The 20,854-nt window shown below is 42.3% G+C and overlaps 1 protein-coding gene across 1 annotated transcript in view; it reads left to right on the forward strand.

Annotated features, from left to right (window-relative positions):
• The first annotated feature begins 3,546 nt into the window (after window positions 1-3,546).
• The window catches only part of Tjp2 (tight junction protein 2), a 138,934-nt gene continuing 121,626 nt past the window's right edge, over window positions 3,547-20,854 (forward strand). The window contains exon 1 of the mRNA XM_047524530.1: window positions 3,547-3,736. The gene's annotated coding sequence lies outside the window, so the exon portion shown is untranslated. The remainder of the gene's footprint in view (window positions 3,737-20,854) is intronic.

Raw genomic sequence — 20,854 nt, forward strand, 5'->3', positions numbered from 1 at the left:
AGACAAAGGTTTTATTGTGGTCCTAGGGAAAGAAATGAGGGAGGGGGAAGCAGGAGAGCCAGCTCCCGAGAGCCTCAGGAGTAGGCTGCTGCTGTTATGAACACCTGATTGGTTGGCCTTGTATGACCAAGAGATAAGATGTACATACAGAATGAGTCTCAGGATAGTTCATCTTGGGGGAGAGGTGGGAGGGGAGAGGTTGTCTAAGATGGTATCTATCCCCCTTTGGTGAAAGGTCAGATCATGAAATACTAACTTACCCACATTTCAGGGTGTCGTAGGCACAGACACCTAGATAGTTTCCATGGATCCCTAGTCTCCACAGTACTTAAATGACGAACCCTAAGGTGAGAGGTTAGAGGTGAGGTTTTTTTCAGGTTTGTTCCTGTGTGAAGCTGGTCAGAGCCCACCCAGAGCTTCTGGCTGTAGCAGTGGCTGAAATTAGAGATGGTGAGGCTGAGAAAGTCTGAAAGAGTACCTGAGAAGGATAGAGTCAACCCCAAAAAGACAAGGGCAATGCACAATTCTTTTCCTTTATTTACTATTATCAGCCTTCAAAATAATGAACGAGTTCTTCTGAATTTCCAAAGTTGACCATCTACAGTGCTTTTTTAAAATCATGATTATGATTCTTGGGTATCTAGATATTTAACATGTCTCAATTCATTGTGATTATTTTTCTTAATGATGCTTAAATTTATCCCATTTTGGCCAGTGGGAGCTTCCACAAATTGATTCTGAATTCCATTGGCTATTTCCCTATTTGTTTCTGGTAATTTCTGTGCTTTCTGAATTGACAAAATATTCCCAGTTCATTTTGGATACTTTTTGCCTTAAACTTAAAATCAATCATGTCTCTAAGGAGGACTAGCTCCTTTTAAAGAAAAACTGTCTTTTAGAGAGCCAATCAGGGTTCTAAGACTGCCTATTCCAGTCAGGTTAAGTCATAAGTCATTATCTGGTAGTGTTTTCATTGGGTAGAACATGGACTTTTTTTTTTAATGTATTGAGGATTGAACCAAGGGGCATTTTACAACTGAGCTACATCCCCAAGACTTTTTATTTTTTATTTTGAGGCAGGATCTTGCTAAGTTGCCGAAGGGCTTGCTAAATTGCTGAGGCTGGCCTTGAACTTCCAGTCCTCCTGCCTCAGTCTCCTGAGTAGCTGGGATTGTACCACCGTGTCCTGCTAAAAAATCTACTTTTCTAAAATTCTCTTCATCCTTAGCGATATCCCTAACGGATATACAATCAAATAAGATAAATGATTTCCCTCTATATAATTAAGCCAGTAACTTGATACCTACATTTATTTACTGTGTTTTACTTTTGGGGGGGGTTACTGGGGATGAAACCCGGGGTGCTGTATCCTCAGCTATATCTCCTATATCCCCAGCCCTTTATACTTATTTATTTATGTGTTTTGAGACAAGGTCTCTCTAAGTTGCTGAGGCTGGTCTTACACTTGCCAACTTTCTTCCCTAGCCTCTTGAGTTGCTGTGATTTTAGGCATTTGCCACTGTGCCTGGCTGGCCTTTGCTTCTGATTATTTAAAATCTGATTTCATTTTGTTTCATAATTAGGTAAAACATTTACATCACTCCAAAGTCAAATCTCTAAATCAAGGTTTATTTAGAGAAATCTAGTTCCTGCCCTTGTCCCTTCCATCCTGTTCCCTACCTCATAAGTTAACCATTTTATTTAATAATTCGTCTTTCCATTAAAAAATAGGGGGGGGTGCTAGCTTCCATCTGATCAATGACAAAAAAGAAAAAAAATGATTGTTTTGCCAGTTTCAATGATAAAAAAAAATACATATATGGGTGTTCTTCCTTTTTAAGGTAAATTATAGTAGAATCCTGTGTACTTTCTTTCCATCTCTCTTTCTTATATTGGGGATTGAATCAAGGGGTGCTCTACCACTGAGCTATATTCCAGTCCTTTTTATTGCTTATATTGAGACAGGATCTTGCTAAAGTGCTGAGGTTGGCCTTGAACTTTCAATCCTCCTGCCTCAGTCTCCAGCTTTGAAGTCTGGGATTGCACCTACCTACTATACACTTTCGTTCACCTTGCTTACACTTTCTTTTTCTAACAAATTACTGGTCATCTTTCTTAAAATTATGCTGTCCTTTAGGCTTAATCTCCTCTCTTCTTGACACAGCTTGTGGACAATTGTCCCCAGAAGGCAAAACTAAGTGAACTTGAGTTCTATAACAGGTACTGTTACTCATTCCATTACTTCCAGCAAAGGTTTGTGCAGGCATAATGGCGCTTGCCTAGCACTGGGGAGGCTGAGGCAGAAGGATAGCAAGTTCCAGGCCAGCCTCCCTATTTAAAAAAAAATAATTAAAAAATAAAAAGGTCTGGGGATGTAGCTCAGTAATAGGGCGCCCCTGGTTCAATCCCCAGTACCAAGAAAAATAAAATAAAATAAAAAAAATTGGAGGAGAAATAGTTTTGTTGTCTAGAACAAATGATGGTAACCTTCACAGAATTTTTAAAATAAAATATATTCCACATAAAATTTACTATTTCAACCATTTTTAAGTGTACAATTCAGTGACATTAAATACTTTCACATTGTGTAACCATCCCCACCATTCATTCATCTCCAGAACCTTTTCTCATACCAAATTGAAACTCGGTAGCTATTAAACAATAATTCCCCATTATCGTTCCAGGATTTTTAACAAGACTAAGTCAAATCGAAGGAAGGAGCACCTGCTTGCCAGAGGCAGCCTTGGGCACTGGGAGAATTCTGCTTTCCCAGCCTAACACGGATTCTCATAGTGACTAAGGCTCCTCCAGTTAGCGCTCCCGCCCTCACCTATTGTCCCTTGGGAGGAACCGGTATTTCCGGATTGAGGCCTCCGACTCAGTGATCCTGGCTTAGGGTGAGGTTTGTGGGGGAGGGGAAAGGAAACTGATCATAAAAAAGTTAACTTTTCATTAAAATCAATAGACTGTTTCCCTTTTTCCCTTAACAGAAACAACGGCCCCACCAAACACTTCACAATAGCCTACCACCATTGCGCCCCTGTTCTTTAAGGGGTGGCTGAGCTGCCCTCTTCCTTGCTCACACCCCAGAAGAGGATCAAGGAAGCAAACCTGGGCACAAATAAAGAAGCCCAGCGAATGCCTCTTGCACTTGTGTGGCGAGAAGGCGCGGCCAATTTTGCCAAGAAAGGGAGTGGGCACACAGGGGCTCTAGTGACAACGTCGCCTTCAGGGCCGCCACTCCTACCCCACCGCTGGGTGGCATGGGTGAGGGCTCCCTCTTCGCCCTTCCCTTTAGAAGTTGAGTCGTTTTTTCCGGGTCTCCGCGCCTGGCAATTTTCCTGTTCTCTAAGGGAGCAGGTGACAGCCACCCACCACTCTCCTCCGGCCCTGGGCCACTCTCGGACTCGCCACCGCCCAACTCTCTTTTCCACCATTCTGGATTTTTTCGACTTTTTTTTTTTTTTTTTTTTTTTTTTTTTCTTCTTTCTCCCGAACCTCCAAACAGGAAATAGCTTGAGTCACAATAATACACAGGAGCAGCGGCGGAGGCCACTCGTGCACACCCATTCCCGGGGCAGCCTCCTGTACTCCAGCTCTGCCAGGCGCTGCCAGCGACCAGCGCCGGGAGCGCAGGGGACACCGGCGCAGCCTCTGGCGCCGCGTCGCAAGCACCGGGGAGAGCCGCCTTAGCTCTGCGCGGGTCTCGGCGGTTACCTACTCCACCCTTCTGCAGGCGAGTACTGCCCTCCTCTTTCCTCCCTGGCCCCAACAGAGCCTGCTGGGATTTTGCGGTTGCCCGCCGGGCGACTGGGGAGAACCATCCTGGGCGCGGCAACCTGTGTTCGGGCGTCGCCGCAGTGCCTTTCCTCCTCTCCAGACTTGTGGTAGGGAGGAATTTCCTAGGTGCAAAATTGCGCTCTTGTCCTGGATCGGTGGTGCCTGCAGGGTTGAGGGGCAGCGCGGGCAACTGTCCCCGGATGTCCTTGTGGGATTTGGGGGTGTAGTTTATTGGACTTTTTCCCCCTTCTATAGCTTTTGCCTCCCTCTTCACCCCCGGGGGACAGCAGCGCATCACAGGGGTTCTTTCAGGGAGTCATCTGAGAAGAGTGCGCACGCACCTGGGGCATCTACAGGTGCTTGGCCTTTCTCGTTCAAAGGCTGGAAACCGTTCCAGTTTCTGCTGAGCTTCTCTTTAACCAGATTAAAATGGCCTTTGAGTTTCTGTTGCAGCGGTCCATGGTATCTGAGGGGGCGGGAGCCTGTGTCTTGGATAGACGTGGGCGGAGGGAGGCGCTAGTTGGAAGCAGGTGGGGGCTGCTGGGTCTACCCGCAGAGTCTTCGCCGTGGGGCTCGAAAACTGCCCTCTCCACCCGGCCTGACTGGCCGCCCGGGATCTGTTCGCCAGCCCGCGCCGCTCAAAGAGCCGGAATCTCTGTCCCCAGCATTACAGAGCCTTGAGAAATACTTTTAAAAGCAAACAATTTTTTATTTTTATTTTTTGCATTTTCTCACCCATTTGCAAGGGTGGAGCCGAGATTGTCAACATGCAGGGCGTTGTCAGTTTTCCAAGGATTGTGTCGCAAGCTGCTTCTATAGGGAACTCTCAGTCAGAACAAGTTGGAGATCTTTATGTTGGAAAAAGTCCACCGAATGCCAGGCATTCTTTGAGCTTGAGAAGGGTATTTTCCAAACTGTTCTGAAGTTTGCATGAGGGCTTTCGGTGCAACTTAGTCTCTCTCAACTATCTTTTATCAGTGGCTGCTTCTAGGCCTACAGGTGGGCGGGTACCGCTGGGAGGCCTCCTCTCTCAGGCTTCCCTTCAGTTTCTCAGCACATTTTTACAAACAGTGGTTAGTAGGTTATTGAAGTCTTTAACCTATTCATTTGAAACATAGGATCTATTCTCTGGGTTTCCTGGTTGAGGAGACAGTGATTCGGAACATTGCCTGGGGGCCTTTTGAAATTCAGACCCAGCCCCAGGCCTGCTGAATCAAGATCCCCAGGAATCCCTCTGTATCTTAAGTTTGCGAAGCACTAGGTTAGGGTGTCTTGGGGTGAAGTTTTCTGTCCAGTGAAAAGAAGTGATTTAGGACACATTTCCATCCTGTCCTTTATTTGGATTTTCATTTTGCCTACTTAGACAAATGCACTACAGCCACGTGGATCGCAGCTCCTGCACCCCAGGGTGATTGACTTTTTACACAATTTGGATATATAGTTAACATTATCCTGCAATTTTTGTTTCAGGATGTTTTTATTGTGGCAAGTGTAATTTTTTTTTTTTTTTTTTTTTTTGGTACGGGGAATGAACCCAGGGGCGCTTAACCATTGAGCCACACCCCCAGCCCGTTTTTTGTATTTTATTTAGAGACAGGGTTTCACTGAGTTGCTTAGGGCTTTGCTGAGTTGCTGAGGGCTAGTTTTGAACTTGTGATCCTCCTACCTCAGCCTCCTGATCCACTGGGATTACTGGCGAGGGGTACTGCTCCTGGGTCTTCTGGATACTTTTAATAATATTTGTTTTGTAGGGAACAGAAAAGGTTGAATAGGCATGTAAAGTGAAAGATCAAGTGGACAGAATATAAACAAACATTTGGGTAGCCTGGATGGATAAGCACTATGCATAATTCCTGGTTCTTAGAGTAGGGTGTGCTTTCTTTTAATAGAAACAACCATAGACCCTGAGGATTTCCTTTTTGTTTTGGCTGGGATGGAATCACCACTTGACAGGCACTAATTAAGCATAGTAGCCTGGTGATCTTTTCACTCTGCAATTCTTTTGGCTGGCAGTACTTAGGTGTCCTGTTGATATGAGGTTTTTTACAACAATGAGCCAAAAAAAGAAAAAGAAACAAAACAAAACAATGAGCCAGACTCATTTATGAAATTAGTTGGGATAATGATCTAGGGATGTAGCTCAACAGTAGAGCTCGTGAAAGTTAGACCCTGAGTTTAATACCCAGCATGACAAAAAAAAAAAAAAAAAAGAAAGAAAGAAAAAACAACAACAACAGCAAAACTAGTTGGAATAAACCTTAAGAAAAAAGTTGTTGCTTAGTAAATATTGGAGGAGATCACAACAAGACTTTGGAAAAACAGGTTTGAAATAATTTTCCAGAATACTCTAAAGCAGGACTGGAGGTGTGGCTTAGTGATGGAGCATTTGCTCAGCATGCACAAGGCCCTGGTTTCAATTCCCAGCTTTTTGCCAAGAAAGAATGCTCCAACTGTTTTATTTCTGCTTTAATGTTACATGAATATAATGGTCCAGCAACATCATTCTAGTTGTAAAAATGTGTGCATAACTTAGAAAGCCTTTTAATAATGAAAGCCATCTGTTTGCATCTTCATAAAATGATCCAGCTTGTGGTTTGAGGACGTACTTTCCCGTAAGAACATAACTGTGAATAGGTGAATAAAACCTTTCATTTATCACCTAAGTCATTGTTATAGATCAAGAATGTGATTCAGATTACATGAGTGGTCAAGGATTTGGGAAAACTTAATAAGTAGCTGAACAGTGGAGATTCTTCATATTCGTCTCAGGCTCTGTCTTCTGTTTCTTAAAACCCTCGACTTCAATTGTGTTAGGATTTTCATCAGAATGAGGTCATTAACTTTTAGAAAGGAATTTACAGTTTTGAAGTGACTGAAGATAATTCAAAAGGGAAATATTTGTCAGAAAATGCTCCCTCAGTGGAAGATTCTTACTTTCTCATTTTCATTCCTTTTAACTCTAGTGAGGCAAAAGAGAAAAAGTTTCTCCTACCAGATGATCTTTTCTGAAATAACAATATATGCAGTGTTTTATCTAGTGAACAAATGCTATTTTACAGTCCATACATGAGAGAAAATTTCAGATGAATGGGTTTTTTTGTTGTTATGTTGGTGGTCCTGAGGCTCAAACCCAGCACCTTAAGTAACCATGGTAGGCAAGCACTTTGCCACTGAGCCACACCCCCCAACCTCCAGTGAATGCTTTTCTCAGTGCTTCAGTAATGTCTGGGGCATCACCTGGAAATTAGTAAAAGTGGAAACTTGTCAACTACTCCAGAGTTACTAAGTCAGAGGCTTTGTAGAAATTTAATAGTACCTGGTGCTTCTGATATAAAATTAGGTTTGGGAGTCATTTGGGTAAACATGCATAAATAAATAGGTATGCACACGTGAAGATGCAATTTTTCTTCCTCTTTTTGGTGCTGGAGATTGAACCCAAGGCCTAGTAGAAACTAGACATGTGGCTCAGTGGTACAGTGCTTGCCTAGCACACTTGAACTGGGTTCGATCCCTAGTACCACATTAAAAACAACAACAACAACAACTAAATGAAATAAAGGTATTGTGTCCATCTACAACTAAAAATATTTTTTTAAAAAATTAACCATGGATTCGTCTTTAAAATTAGATAGTTCAAGTTCAGCAAGTCTAATCAATGCCTCTTTACCCCTTTTTCAAATCAACACTTTTTTGGTGTAGACCTTTATTGAAGTTTAGACTCCCAAGTATCCAGAAGAACCACTGGTTCCTATAGGAAAGATTCAGGTACTTGACTATTTTATTGTCAAAGAAAACCTATTGTCTGCCTATTGTGAATCAGGGGTTTCAGGCATATTGTCATATTTACAACAATATTGAGAGTTCTTTTTCTCACTCTACAGAAGAGAAAATTGAGGCCACCATGGGTTCAAGACTTCCTTGAATGGATGGATCTCTTCATGGTCCTTCCGTATAGAATCATAAGTCCCTGACTACTTACTCTCCCTTACCACCAAGAAGCTATATGTCCATTCATTCTTCATTTAAATCTTTTGGGACACCAGGTCCTACATTAGTCCCCAAAGCAAATAAAAAGATGGCCAGGGATAGGGATGTAAAATGCTCAGTGATAGAACACTTGCCAAGTATGCATGAGGCCCTGGGTTCCATCCCCAGCAACACACACACACACACACACACACACACACAAACACACACACACACACGATCCAAAATTGAAGTAAATTCCACAGAAACGAAGACTCTGGAGTCAAGGATGTTTCCATGGCACCCTGAGAACTCTGCCAGTTAGATTATACCTAGCTTGACTGTGGGGTTAGTGTACCAGCCCTGTTCCTGGTAAAAATGAAGTCCTGGGCTGTTTTTTTTTTTGAGGGGGGGGGATGGACCGAGGTATTATCCTTGTTTATCAACCTGACAGAACCCTTCAGGTTCCCTGAGATGCTGCATAGTGTCAAAGAAGGAGCATAGGCTTAGCTGTGGCAGAGCTGATCTCTACTTCTACCAGCTGGATGAAGAGTAATTTCATAAACTCAGAGCTTTTATATATACCACATACCTGTATATATAAAATTAAAAAAACAGGGCTGGGAATATAGCTCAATTGGTAGAGTGCTTGCTTCTCAAGCATGAGGCCCTGGGTTCAATCCCCAGCACCAAAAAAAATAAATTAATTAATAAAAATAAAAGAACAATGAACTCCCCCCAGATTCATAGTGGGGACTCAAAGTAACCTTGCTTGACAAGCACCCTGCCACTGAGCCACACCCCCAACCTCCAATGAAAGGTTTTATCAGTGCTTCAGTGCTTGTAAACTATAAAATGAAAATAAATGCTATGCTTTATCTCCATTGGGGAGGAATTTATAATACAAAGGCGACAGGAAAAGCCATACATTTACCTAGAACTTTTTAGTTTACCTAACACTTTTCAGTTAACTGAGTTTGTTAGTATTTCTCTTTAGGCTAGTTTTCTAAAAAGCAGCTTTAGCTGGGTGTGGTCAAGTTCAGGGCCAGCCTCAGTAACTTGGTGAGGCCCTGTCTCAAAAATAAAAAATAGAAAGGGCTGGGGATGTGACTCAGTGAGAATCACCCCAGGGTTCAATCATCAGTTTTTAAAAAGAAGACAGTTTTATTGAGATACAATTCACCTAAATTACAATTTACCTACTTAAAGTGCACAATTAAAGAAAAAATAAAGCACACAATTTAATGTTTTTGGTATATTCAATATTGTGTAACCATAAACAATTTTAGGACATTTTCACTGTCTTGAAAAAGAAGTCTCCCTGTAAATTTCCTCCACCCCTTAGCTGATACCTCTCATCCCACCCCCCAGTCCCTCCCTCCCAGGGCAACCATGGATTTTTCTGTCTGTAGATTTCTATGTTCTGGACATTTCATATAAATGAAATTATACAACATTTATGTGACTTCTCTAACTTAGATAATGTTTTTAAGGTTTTAGATAATGTTTTTAATGTAGATACATTGTAGCATGCATCAGTACTTTATTCTTTCTCTTTCTTTTTCTTTTTAGAACTGGGGATTGACCCAGGGCCTCATGCATGTTAGGCAAACCCTTTTCCCAGTCCTAGCCTACTCCATTCTTTCTTGATTTTTTCTTTCTTTTTTACCCAAGGGTTGGAGCTTGGAGGCAAGGGCTCCACCACTGAGCAACATTCCCAGTCCCTTGACTTTTTTCTTTATTCTTTTCTACAGCAAAATTAGATAGGGAAAGAGGAAAATCTGTTTTGAATGGATTCCCTGTTTGGGTGGTTTAGAAGAATACTGAAAATGTAAATTGAGCTCTTTGCTCTTTTTGTGTCTTTTCGTTTGCCTGAGGGTCTATTATAATACCTGGTGTCCTGAAAGAGCTGAATAAAGAGTTAGTGAATACATAGTTTCTTGGCTGTGAGGCAGAGAAAGTAGGCAGAGACTAATTACTCTACTTGCTGATTTAATGCCCAAGAGGGAGAAAATCATGCATCATTCAGATGTTAATAAACATACCAAAAAGTGGATTGGTGCAGATGGTGATTAAACATTTCAATCAAAATACTGATTGATTAACATCAATCAATTCTACTTATTAAAATATGCAATAAGGCTGGGGGCATAGCTCAGTGGAAGAACGCGTGCTTAGCATGAATGAAACCCTGGGTTGGATTTCTAGCACCAAGAATAAACAAATAGACAAAATATGCAATAACAGAGCTTAAAATTATTTTAATACATTATTTATATATCTTACTCTAGTGTGCTCTATTTTATTTCCAAGTACCCCCCACAAAGAAGAGTAGACTGATAGACATCTTTCATGAGTTAGTGCATTTTTTTTTTTTTTTTTGTTTTGTTTTTGTTTCCCAAACCACATGGCAGTGATTTTCTCTGTAGCCATGTAAAGAATTCTCTTCATTTTCCACAGTCACAAATCAGTATTCTCCGGTACCTGTTGTCAGGAGGCTGAAACAGGAGAATCACAAGTTCAAGGACAGCCTTAGCAATTTAGTGAGGTCTTAAGCAACTTTAGTGAGACTGTGTCTCAAAATAAAAATAATTTGAAAGGGGAGGCTGAGGATGTGGCTAGGTGGTTAAGCACCCCTGAGTTCAATCCCTGGTAATATATAATATATGTGTGTGTGTGTGCGTGTGTGTGTGTGTGTGTGTGTGTGTGTGTGTGTAAAATATACATATAGTTCAGTATACATCTGGACCACCTGGAGGGTTGGTTACATCATAGACTGTTGTACCCATTTACCCATTCTTGGAGCTTCTGATTAAGTAGGTATGGGTTGGGGCCTGAAAATATCTGTCTTTAACAAATACTCACCCAGGTGCTGCTGGTGGTGGTCTGGGAGTCCCACTTTGAGAACCAGTGGCTTGGAGGCATTTGGCAACTTAGCACTGCAGCATGTGGTGAGGGGGCTGTAAGTACAGGGAATGACTGGGCTCCAGCCATGCAGGTGCTTGTTGGAGGTGTGGATCAGGAACAATGCAAAGACTGAGTGCTGAGGACTGAATTCAGGGATGCTGTGGGGAGGGTCCTGGGAGGAGCAGGAGCCTCTAAAGGATGGTGAAGGGCATGGACAGAGGGCAATGAGGAGATCAGGGTAGTCAGGGTCCTCCAACTCCTGCCTGTGTGGAGGTTCAGGAGAGTGAGGACCTGTCCACGTGTTGATTTCAGGGGAGGGACTGAGCTGCCACCAGGTGGTAGGTGCAGGCCTTGCCTTCAAGAAAGGCTGGCATTACAGGATAGGGGGCTGTGCCGCCTGGGGCCACAGGATCAGATCGGGGTTGACTTTCCGTCTTAAGACAGGGAACCCCCTTCTGTCCTTCAGGTCATAGTCTTTGGGCTCCTTACTGCATCCTTTCCCTCTTCTTGCCTAGTGCTAATCAACCTAGAACCAAAGTGGAATCTGCAAACAAGAAGGTTCCTTTATGCTTAGTGATGGTCATCACTAAAACTGGAGTTTGCCTGCTCAGCTTAATAGCTTTAAAGATTTGTGTGGCCACGCACCGGGTCTTCTTAGTGTAACCTGAACTGGACATAAGCCGATTCCAAGAGTGCATGCTTGCGTATGGGAGTGTTTCTGACCTCTGCAAGGTCAGGTTTGCTGCAAAGGAGAAATCCAAGGAGGGCGGTGACCCCCAGCTGAAAGCAAACCTGTTCTGCTCTGCCTGCTGGTGTCACAATGTGGAGGCAAACATTCCCTATCGTCTCATACAGTTCATTTTAAAGGAATCCTCCTTGTGTCTGAAGATGTAAAATATTCTCTTGCATTTGGGAAAGAGACCACAGCCTGCCCCCAGGTATTCTCTTATCATTTGGGCGCTGTTTGTTAGCAGAGAGAGATGGTTTAAGACCACAGGTTGTAACACTGCCCAGATCTGCCTGTGATTTGCTGTGGCAGGGGCCGAGTAGTAAGCAAGCGCCTACTTTAGGTTTTCCAGTTTGCTCTCAATCCCACTCAACTGTTGGCACAGGTCTGTAGGAGATGTCATCTCCTGTAGGTTCTGGGTTTGTGAGTTCCCTGGTTAATGGACAGTACTGGACAGAAAGTATTTCACAACCCTGCTTCCGAAGTAGAGAGGCAGTATCTTGCAGTCCCCAAGACCATGCCCAGTGTTCCGGGATTTGCTAACAGGACTCACGGGACTCAGCACATAGTTATACTGGGGATTGATTTATTACAGTTCAAGGATTGCATAATCCACAAAGGGAAAACACATGGAGCAAAGTTCAAGGAAACGAGGCTCCCCCTTCCAAGGCTCCTCTCCCCCAGTGGAGCACACAGGACACCCTTAATTCCCCTAGCCACTGTTGTGGCCACACATGTGAAATGTTACCAACCAGGAAATCTCCTTAGAGACTCAGTCCCAGGGTTTTTATTGAGGGATTGTTATGTGGGCTTCCTCTGCCTATCATGTTTCACACTCCCCAGAGGAAAGTAGGTGGTCAGCATAAACCACATTATTTGCACAAGTAGTTTATTGATAGTGAGCCATTTTTATCATGACTTCTGGGAATGGGGAATCCTCCTAAAAATCCAAGTTCTCAGAAATCAGCTGGGTGCCATTCAGGGCTGGGATTGAACCCAAAGCCTTGTACATGGGAGGCAAGCATTCTACCAACTGAGCTATATCCCCAGCCCCCTGGATGCCATTCTTTTAAGCAGGCTTTCCTCCCTCCCTCCCTCCCTCCCTCCCTCCCTCCCTCCCTTCCTTCCTTCCTTCCTTCCTTCCTTCCTTCCTTCCTTCCTTCCTTCCTTCCCTCCTTCCTTCCTTCCCTTTTTTCTTTTTGTACTGGGGATTGAACCCAGGGGTGCTTAACCATGAAGCCACAACCCTACCCCTTTTATATATTTTATTTAGAGACAGGGTCTCACTAAATTGCTGAGGGTCTTGCTGAGTTGCTGAGGCTGACTTTAAATTCACGATCCTCCTGTCTCAGCCTCCCAAGACCCTGGATTACAGGTGTGCACCACTGTGACAACATAAGCAGGCTTTTCAAAGGATTGCAGTCAGGTCTGTGAAGTTACATTTTTGTGCATAGATGGAGATGAGGTTGGTTGGTGATGGGAACACCTGAACTTGGAGAGGGGATTCTGTTCATGCAACCTCGGGGTCTAGTGCTGCAGGAGATGACAAAAATGAACTGGGGTTTTCTACCTCAATCTACACTTGGCAAACAAGGGTTCCCTCACTAGAGAACAGAGAAGGTTGATAGTACCCATTAAGAAAGAGTTCAGGGCTAGGGAGATAGCTCAGTTGGTAATGTGCTTGCACAGGACCCTGGGTTCAATCCCCAGCACCGCAAAAAAAAAGAAGAAAAAAAAAGAGAAAGAGCTCTGTTCAAACATTCATGTGTTCATTTATTTATTTATTTATTTATTTATTTATTTTTTGGTAATAGAGATTGAACTCAGGGGCACTCAACCACGGAGCCACAACCCCAGCCCATCATTCATTCTTAACATACACTTCTTGGTGCCTTCTGCCAGGCACTGTGCCAGCAGCTAGAGACACAGTGGCGAACAGGCCAGTGTCTCTGACCTCAGTATACCCAAGTTCTGGGGAGATGAATAAGTACTGAGGTAATTGAATTCATTGTGCTGGGAACATACCAAGGGCCCCAAGGCACCCCTCTAGGCTTAGTGGGCGTCAAAAGGCATGACCTTTGTAATCAGACCAACCAGGGTAGGAATCACACCTCCACTACTTATTAACCTGCAGCGCCCTCAGCAAGCTGCTTAGTCACTTGGTGCTTCAGTCTCTCTCTTCATCTAAAAACAGGGAGACTTTATAGCTACCTCTAAAGACTGCTGCGAAAATTAAACAAGATGGTGTGTCGAGTGCTTATCTCAGTGACTAGCACGGTGGAAATATTCACCAAATAATGGTTTAGTGCACTCCTACAATCCAAGTGACTTGGGAAACTGAGACAGGAGGGTAAGTTTGAGGCTGGCCTTGGCAACTTAGCTGTCTCAAAAAAAAAAATTTTTTTTAAAGGGCTGGGAGTATAGCTCAGTGGTAGACCACCCCTGGGTTCAATCCCAGCACCACCCAAAAAAAAAAAAAGTTTAGTGAGGTCTAGCCCAGGGGAAGTTGTGTCTATGGGAGGGGCTGGCATCTGCTGCACCCTTACTCTGCATAGTCCAGTTAGGGGGTCCTGCCTTTCTCCAGCCCTGGCTTCACAGATCTAACTCAAGCCTGCTATCCTGCCACAGACCTTTACTGTTTGGTTTTCTTTACTTTTTTTTTGGTATCAGAGATTGAACCCAGGGGTACTTAACCATTGAGTCACATCCCCAGCCCTTGTTTTATATTTCATTTAGAGACAGCGTCTCACTGAGTTGCTTAGTGCCTTGCGGTTGCTGAGGCTGGCTTTGAACTCGAAATTCTCCTGCCTCAGCCTCTCGAGCTGCTGGGATTATATAGCATGCGCCACTGTGCCTGACACTGTTTTATTCTTCTATCTCTTGAGAATACTTTCCTTTCTGCCTGCCATGTCCCAGCTTTTTTTTGTCAGCCTGAGGAATGTCAACTCATGTTATGAAGACCCATCTCATGAGGCCCTGGTTTTGATCCCCAACACCAAAAAAAAAAAAAAAAAAAGAAAATTCATTATCTTAAGTACTCTGTGAAGATGCTCCCAAGCCAAGCCAAGCCCCTTAGCCAGGGTGATTGTCCCTAGTCACTCACATATTCATATTACAGCATGCTGGGTTGCAGTTCCTCCGTGCAGTACTAAGGATTGAAACCCGAGGTGTCGCACCACGGGGCTACGTCCCCATTCCTTTTTGTTTTTCATTTTGAGACAGGACCTTGATAAGTTTGCCTCCAACTTGTGATCCTCCTTGCCTCAGCCTCCCTAGTCACTGGGATTCCAGGTGTATCCCACCAGGAACAATGTCAGTGTGAGAGCCACTCAGTGGTGATTGTTGAGGGATTGAATGAATGAATGAGTGTGGGGTTGTACTGGGAAACCCAACAGGAAATGCACATGATGTGAACACAATTGGTCTCTGTCCTGAGAGCAGAGCTTGTGACCTAGAGGAAGAGATAATCAACGGGTAAACACAGATATAATGAGGGACTGAGAGTGATGTGAGGAAGACAGTGCAGGGTGGCAGCAGGTGCCAGAGGCCTGGGAGAGGGAGAAATGGGCGGTGGGAAGGTGATGCGGTGGGCAGTGTGGGGTTATCAGCTGGAGTCTGGATGGTGGGGGCCAGAAGGACTGGTCAGGCAGGGAGCTGCACTGAAGGAACCAGGAGTCCTCCAGATACAGGTAGGCAAGTGGAGCCAGGATCACCTGCACCTCATCCCCTGAAGGACCGGGCCGTGAAGTTGAATGAAGGATGAAGTGGCAAGGAAAGCTGGCGTCAGGGAACCCTGGGTGACTAAGGAAGTGGTACCCAGTGAGCTGGATCCAGGAGTGTCTTCCTCTGCTCGGGCTGCTGTAACAAAGAGCCATAGACCAACGGACGAAAAAACCAACACTTAATCTCTCAGGGTTCTGGGGGTTGGAAGTCAGGTGTCAGAGAGCCAGCAGAGTCAGAGTCAGGTAGGGTTCACCTCCTGGCTCAGAGATGACTGCCGTCTTGTGTTGTTCTCACATGGCCTTTCCTTCATGTGTCAGTGTGGAGAGAGGCTACATTCCCTCCTTCTCCCTCCCCTTAAGAGGATGCTCATTCCCTGATGAGGGTACCACCCTCATGACCTCATCTAAACCTATGACCTTGCAAAACCCATCCTCCAGATACCATTGCTTGGGGGTTGGAGCTTCTGCTTTTTTTTTTTAAATTTTTTAGTTGTTGATGGACCTTTATTTTTAAATATTTATATGCAGTGTCGAGAATTGAACCCAGTGCCTCACACATGCTAGGTGAGTGCTCTACCACTGAGCCACAACCCCAACCCAGAGCTTCTAAATTTTGGGGGGACACATTCAGTTCTTAATAGCCCAGGCCAATAAAGGCTGAGTAAATTAAAATCATGGCCACCACTTGGACGGAAGCTCTTTGGATGGGCCAGACCTAAGTGTTTTACCTATATCCATTGACTGTCACCCTCACATGATCTTACACTTAGGTGCTATTATTATCCCCAATTTACGGTTGGGGAAGCTCAGGCCCTGCAGAGGTCCAGAGATTTGCCCAGGGTCACACAGCTAATTATGAGTGATGTTGGGATTCAAACCCAGGCATTCTGGTTCTAGAGTATGGGTCTTAACCATTATGCCCTGCAACCTCTTAATTAAGAAGAAAATGCCAACATCATTGGGCCAGTTCCTGAATGGGGAGAGAGATTAGAGATACAAGGATGAAGGACTGGTCACCTGTAAGCCATCACACCTCACTTTTAGGCCATCTCAGAATGCTCGGGGAGACAGACCAGTGTAAACATCATTTCCTTTTTTCTTTTACTTCTCTTTCTTCTTTTTCTGGGGCTTGAACCCTGAAGCACTCTATCACTAAGCTACATTCCCAGCCATTTTTTAATTTTTTATTTTGAGGCAGGGTCTTACTAAGTTGCTGAGGCTGGCCTTAAACTTGCAATCCTCCTGTCTCAGCCTTGCCAGTCCCTAGGATTATAGGAGTGTACCACTGTGCCCTGATAAACACCATTTCTTAATATCGATTAAAATTTATTGAGACCAACGTATAACTTTTGCATTTCTAACTGTGCTGCACAGAACCACTGGCAGAAGGAAGTGCTTTGCTATTTCAAATATGTCCGCTGGCCGAATTGCCTATAAACTACATATATGGAATTGCAGGCTGACTCGCTGACTCATCAAATTTGAAATGTACTATTTTATATTCAGTAGTGTATGAAGAATGTACTTAAATGATGGGTAACAAATATCCTAATGTTTATAATGCTATTGTAACATAATTGAAGGAAATGTAGAACCACTTATGTAAAAAAGAGTTCTTCCTTTTCCTTCTTCCTCCTCCTCCTCCTCCTCCTTTTTTTTTTTTTTTTTTTTGTGGTGCTGGGAATCATATCCAGAGCCTCACACATGTAGGCAAACACTCTACCCCTAAACTAAATCCCTAGCCCTGCAAAGAGTTTCTTAAACTGAACATTAGTGTGGATAATTTGGAAGTGTTTTGTTGGGAAAAAAATTACTTAAAGGTCTTTTGGTGTTTTAAGATCTATCTTTCTCTCTCCCTTGTTCCCTTTCTCTCTTTTTGCAGTGCCAGGGATTGAACCCCGGGTTGAACACAGGGGTGCTCTACCTTATTTTGAGATGGTCTTGTAAATTGCCCAGGCTGACTTTGAACTCAGGATCCCCCTCCCTCAACCTCCTGAGTTGCTGGGATTACAGGCCTGCATTCCCACACCCTGGTTCTAATTTTTTCTAAACACTTTGATAATGCTTTTTTATTGTAGAGTATGCTTTTTTTAAAAAAGTATTTTTTTAGCTGTAGATGGACACAATACCTTTTTTTGTTTGTTTATTTTTATGTGGTGCCAAGAATCCAACCCAATGCATCATGCATGCTAGGTAAGTGCTCTACCACCGAGCTACAGCAAACCCCCCTTTTTTTAATGGTGTGTCTTACAGTGGGACATCTGAGTAGCAAATACATAAATAGATATTATAAATAAATTACAAAAAATTACAAAAAATTATCAATAAATTACAAATATATAAATAGATATTATACATGGATATGTTAGGGAGGGAGAAATGGTTATTTGTAGTAGAGCTGAAAAATGAAAAATAACTGTTTCCCTGACTATTGTACTTTTGTTATTTCTTATAGTACTGGGGATCAGAGACTATTCTACTTTTAGCACCTGTGCCCCAGCTCCCTGTGGAACAATCTGCTTGGGGTATTAGGTCATTTCCATTTTTACACTTCTAAAGTACAGTAAAGGTTAAAACACCTATGGAAGAAGGATATCTACTCTTTTCCTCCAGAAGAAATAAAGTAGAAACAATTAGTTCAAAGGGAACATCAGGTTGGGCATGGTGGCACAAGCCTATAATCCCAGCAACTGGGGAGGCTGAGGCAGGAGGATCTCAGGTTCGAGACCAGCCCAGGCAACTTAGTAAGCTCTTGTCTCAAAATAATAAAAAAGGACTGGGGATATAGCTGAGTGGTAGAGCACCCCTGGATTCAATGTCCAGTATTGGAGGAAGGGGTAGAGGGCAGTAGGGAACTTCAATCTAATCTGTGAAATTTTTACGTTCAATTTTAATCATCTGGAAAGAGAACTTGAGTATCTGGACTCAAAAACTTTTTTTTTTAGAACTCTAAGGGAATTAGCTAAATTAATACATATTTCTAAAGAATTTCTAGAATTATAAAGAAAATATCAGAAATTCTTATCTGGAAGGGGTATTTTGTCTAGGAAAAAACTTTTGCTGTTACTGTCTTTATGTGTTATTATAAAGGAATTCACAAAAGATGACAATTTAAAAAATGAGTAATAATTTAGAAATAAATTATAAATGGACAATCTAATTTATGGCAGAAAAGCAAATTCCTTTTTTACACTTTTAAAATTTGTTCTTTGTAGTTATACTTAACAGTAGAGTATATTTTGACATTTATATGAACATGGACTACATCTTATTCTAAGTGGAGTCCCAGTCTTGTAGTTGTACTTTATGTGGAGATTCACTGTGGTGTATTTATATATGTACAGAGTTAAGTCAGATTCATTCCACTGTCTTTCCTATTCCTCTTTCCCCTCCCTTCCCTTCGTTCCTCTTTGTCTAATCTACTGACCTTCTGTTTTTCCCCTCTCCACCTCGTTGTGTGTTAGCATTCATATATCACAGAAAACATTCAACTTTTGTTTTTTTGGGAATGGCTTATTTTGCTTAGCATAATAGTCTCCAGATCCATCCATTTTTTGGCACATGCCATAAAGTCATTTTTTTTATGGCTGAGTATTATTCTATTGTGTACATATACCACCTTTTCTTTTTTTTTTATTGTAAACAAATGGGATACATGTTGTTTCTCTGTCTGTACATGGTGTAAAGGCATACCATTTGTGTAATCATAAATTTACATAGGGTAATGTTGTTTGATTCATTCTGCCATTTTTTCCCTTCCCCCCCTCCCCTCCAACCCTTTCCCTCCATCTATACAGCCCTTCCTTCCTCCATTCCTGCCCCCCTCCCTAAACCCAACTCCGACCCCAACACTAACCCTTCCCACCCCCCATTATGTGTCATCATCCACTTATTAGTGATATCATTCTTCCTTTGGTTTTTTGAGATTGGCTTATCTCACTTAGCATGATATTCTCCAGTTTCATCCATTTGCCTGCAAATGCCATAATTTTATCATTCTTTATGGCTGAGTAATATTCCATTGTATATATATACCACCTTTTCTTTATCCATTCATCTATTGAAGGGCACCTAGGTTGGCTCCATAGCTTAACTATTGTGAATTGAGTTGCTATAAACATTGATATGGCTGTGTCATTGTAGGATGCTGATTTTAAGCTCTTTGGTTATAAACCGAGGAGTGGGATAGCTGAGTCAAATGGTGGTTCTATTCTAAGTTTTCTGAGGAATCTCCATATGCTTTCCAGAGTGTTTGCACCAATTTGCAGTCCCACCAACAATGTGTGAATGTACCCTTTTCCCCACATCCTTGCCAACACTTATTGTTACTTGTATTTTTTAAAATTATGGTATTTTATTACATTACTAATTGTTACTTGTGTTCTTTTTTTAAAAAAAAATCTAATTTTTAGTTATAGGTGGACACAATACCTTTATTTTATTTTTATGTGGTTCTTAGGATCAAATCTAGGATCTCACGTGTGCTAGATGAGCACTCTAACCACTGAAGCAGAACTGCAGTCCCTGTTACTTGTGTTCTTGATTGTTGACATTCTGACTGGAGTGAGATGAAATCTCAATGTAGTTTTTTTTTAATTATTTTTATTTAGCTTTTAATTTTTTACAGACTGCATTTTGATTCATTGTACACAAATGGGGTACATAATTTCATTTCTATGGTTGTACACAATGGAGATTTATACCATTCATGTAATCATACATGTACATAGGGCAATGATGTCTGTCTCTTTCCACCATTTTTCATACCCCCCTCCCTCTCATTTCCTTCTACATATTCTAAAATTCCCCCATTCTTCTCTCATTCCCCACCCCCACCCCCATTATATATCATCCTCCACTTATCAGGGAAAACATTCGGCCTTTGGTATTTTGTGCTTGGCTTATTTCACTTAGCATGATATTCTCCAATTCCATCCATTTATTTGCAAATGCCATAATATTATTCTTCTTTATGGCTGAATAGTATTCCATTGTGTATATATACCAGAGTTTCTTTAGCCATTCATCTGTTGAAGGGCATCTAGGTTGGTTCCACAATCTAGCTATTGTGAATCGAGCTGCTATAAACATTGACGTGGCTGTGTTACTGTAGTTTGCTGATTTTAGGTCCTTTGGGTATAAACCGAGGAGTGGGATAACTGGGTCAAAAGGTTGGTCCATTCCAAGTTTTCTTAGGATTCTCCACACTGCTTTCCAGAATGGCTGCACCAATTTGCAATTCCACCAGCAATGTAAAAGTGTGCCTTTTTCCCCACATCCATGCCAATATCTATTATTGTTTGTATTCTTGATAAAAGCCATTCTAATTGGAGTAAGATGAAATCTTAGAGTTGTTTTAATTTACATTTCTCTAGTTACTAGAGATGTTGAACATTTTTTCATATATTTATTAACCACCCGTGTGTCTTCTTCTGTAGTTTTAATTTGCATTTCTCTATTGCTAGAGATGTTGAATATTTTTTCATTTATTTGTTGACCATTCTTATTTCTTCTTCTGTGAAGTGTATGTTCAGTTCCTTTGCCCATTTATTGTTTTTTCGGTGTTAAGTTTTTTGAGTTTCTTGGATTAATGCTGTATCTGAGATGCAGGTGGGCAAAGATTTTCTCCCATTTGTAGGCTCTTCCTTCACACCCTTGATTGTTTATTGATTCTTGATTTTACTTCTTGAGTTTTAGAGTCTTGTCGAGGAAGTCAGTTCCTAAACCGACATGATGGAGTGTTGGTCATACA

The sequence above is a fragment of the Sciurus carolinensis genome, chromosome 14 (genome assembly GCF_902686445.1).
Source record: "Sciurus carolinensis chromosome 14, mSciCar1.2, whole genome shotgun sequence".
NCBI classification, from domain to species: Eukaryota; Metazoa; Chordata; class Mammalia; order Rodentia; family Sciuridae; genus Sciurus; species Sciurus carolinensis.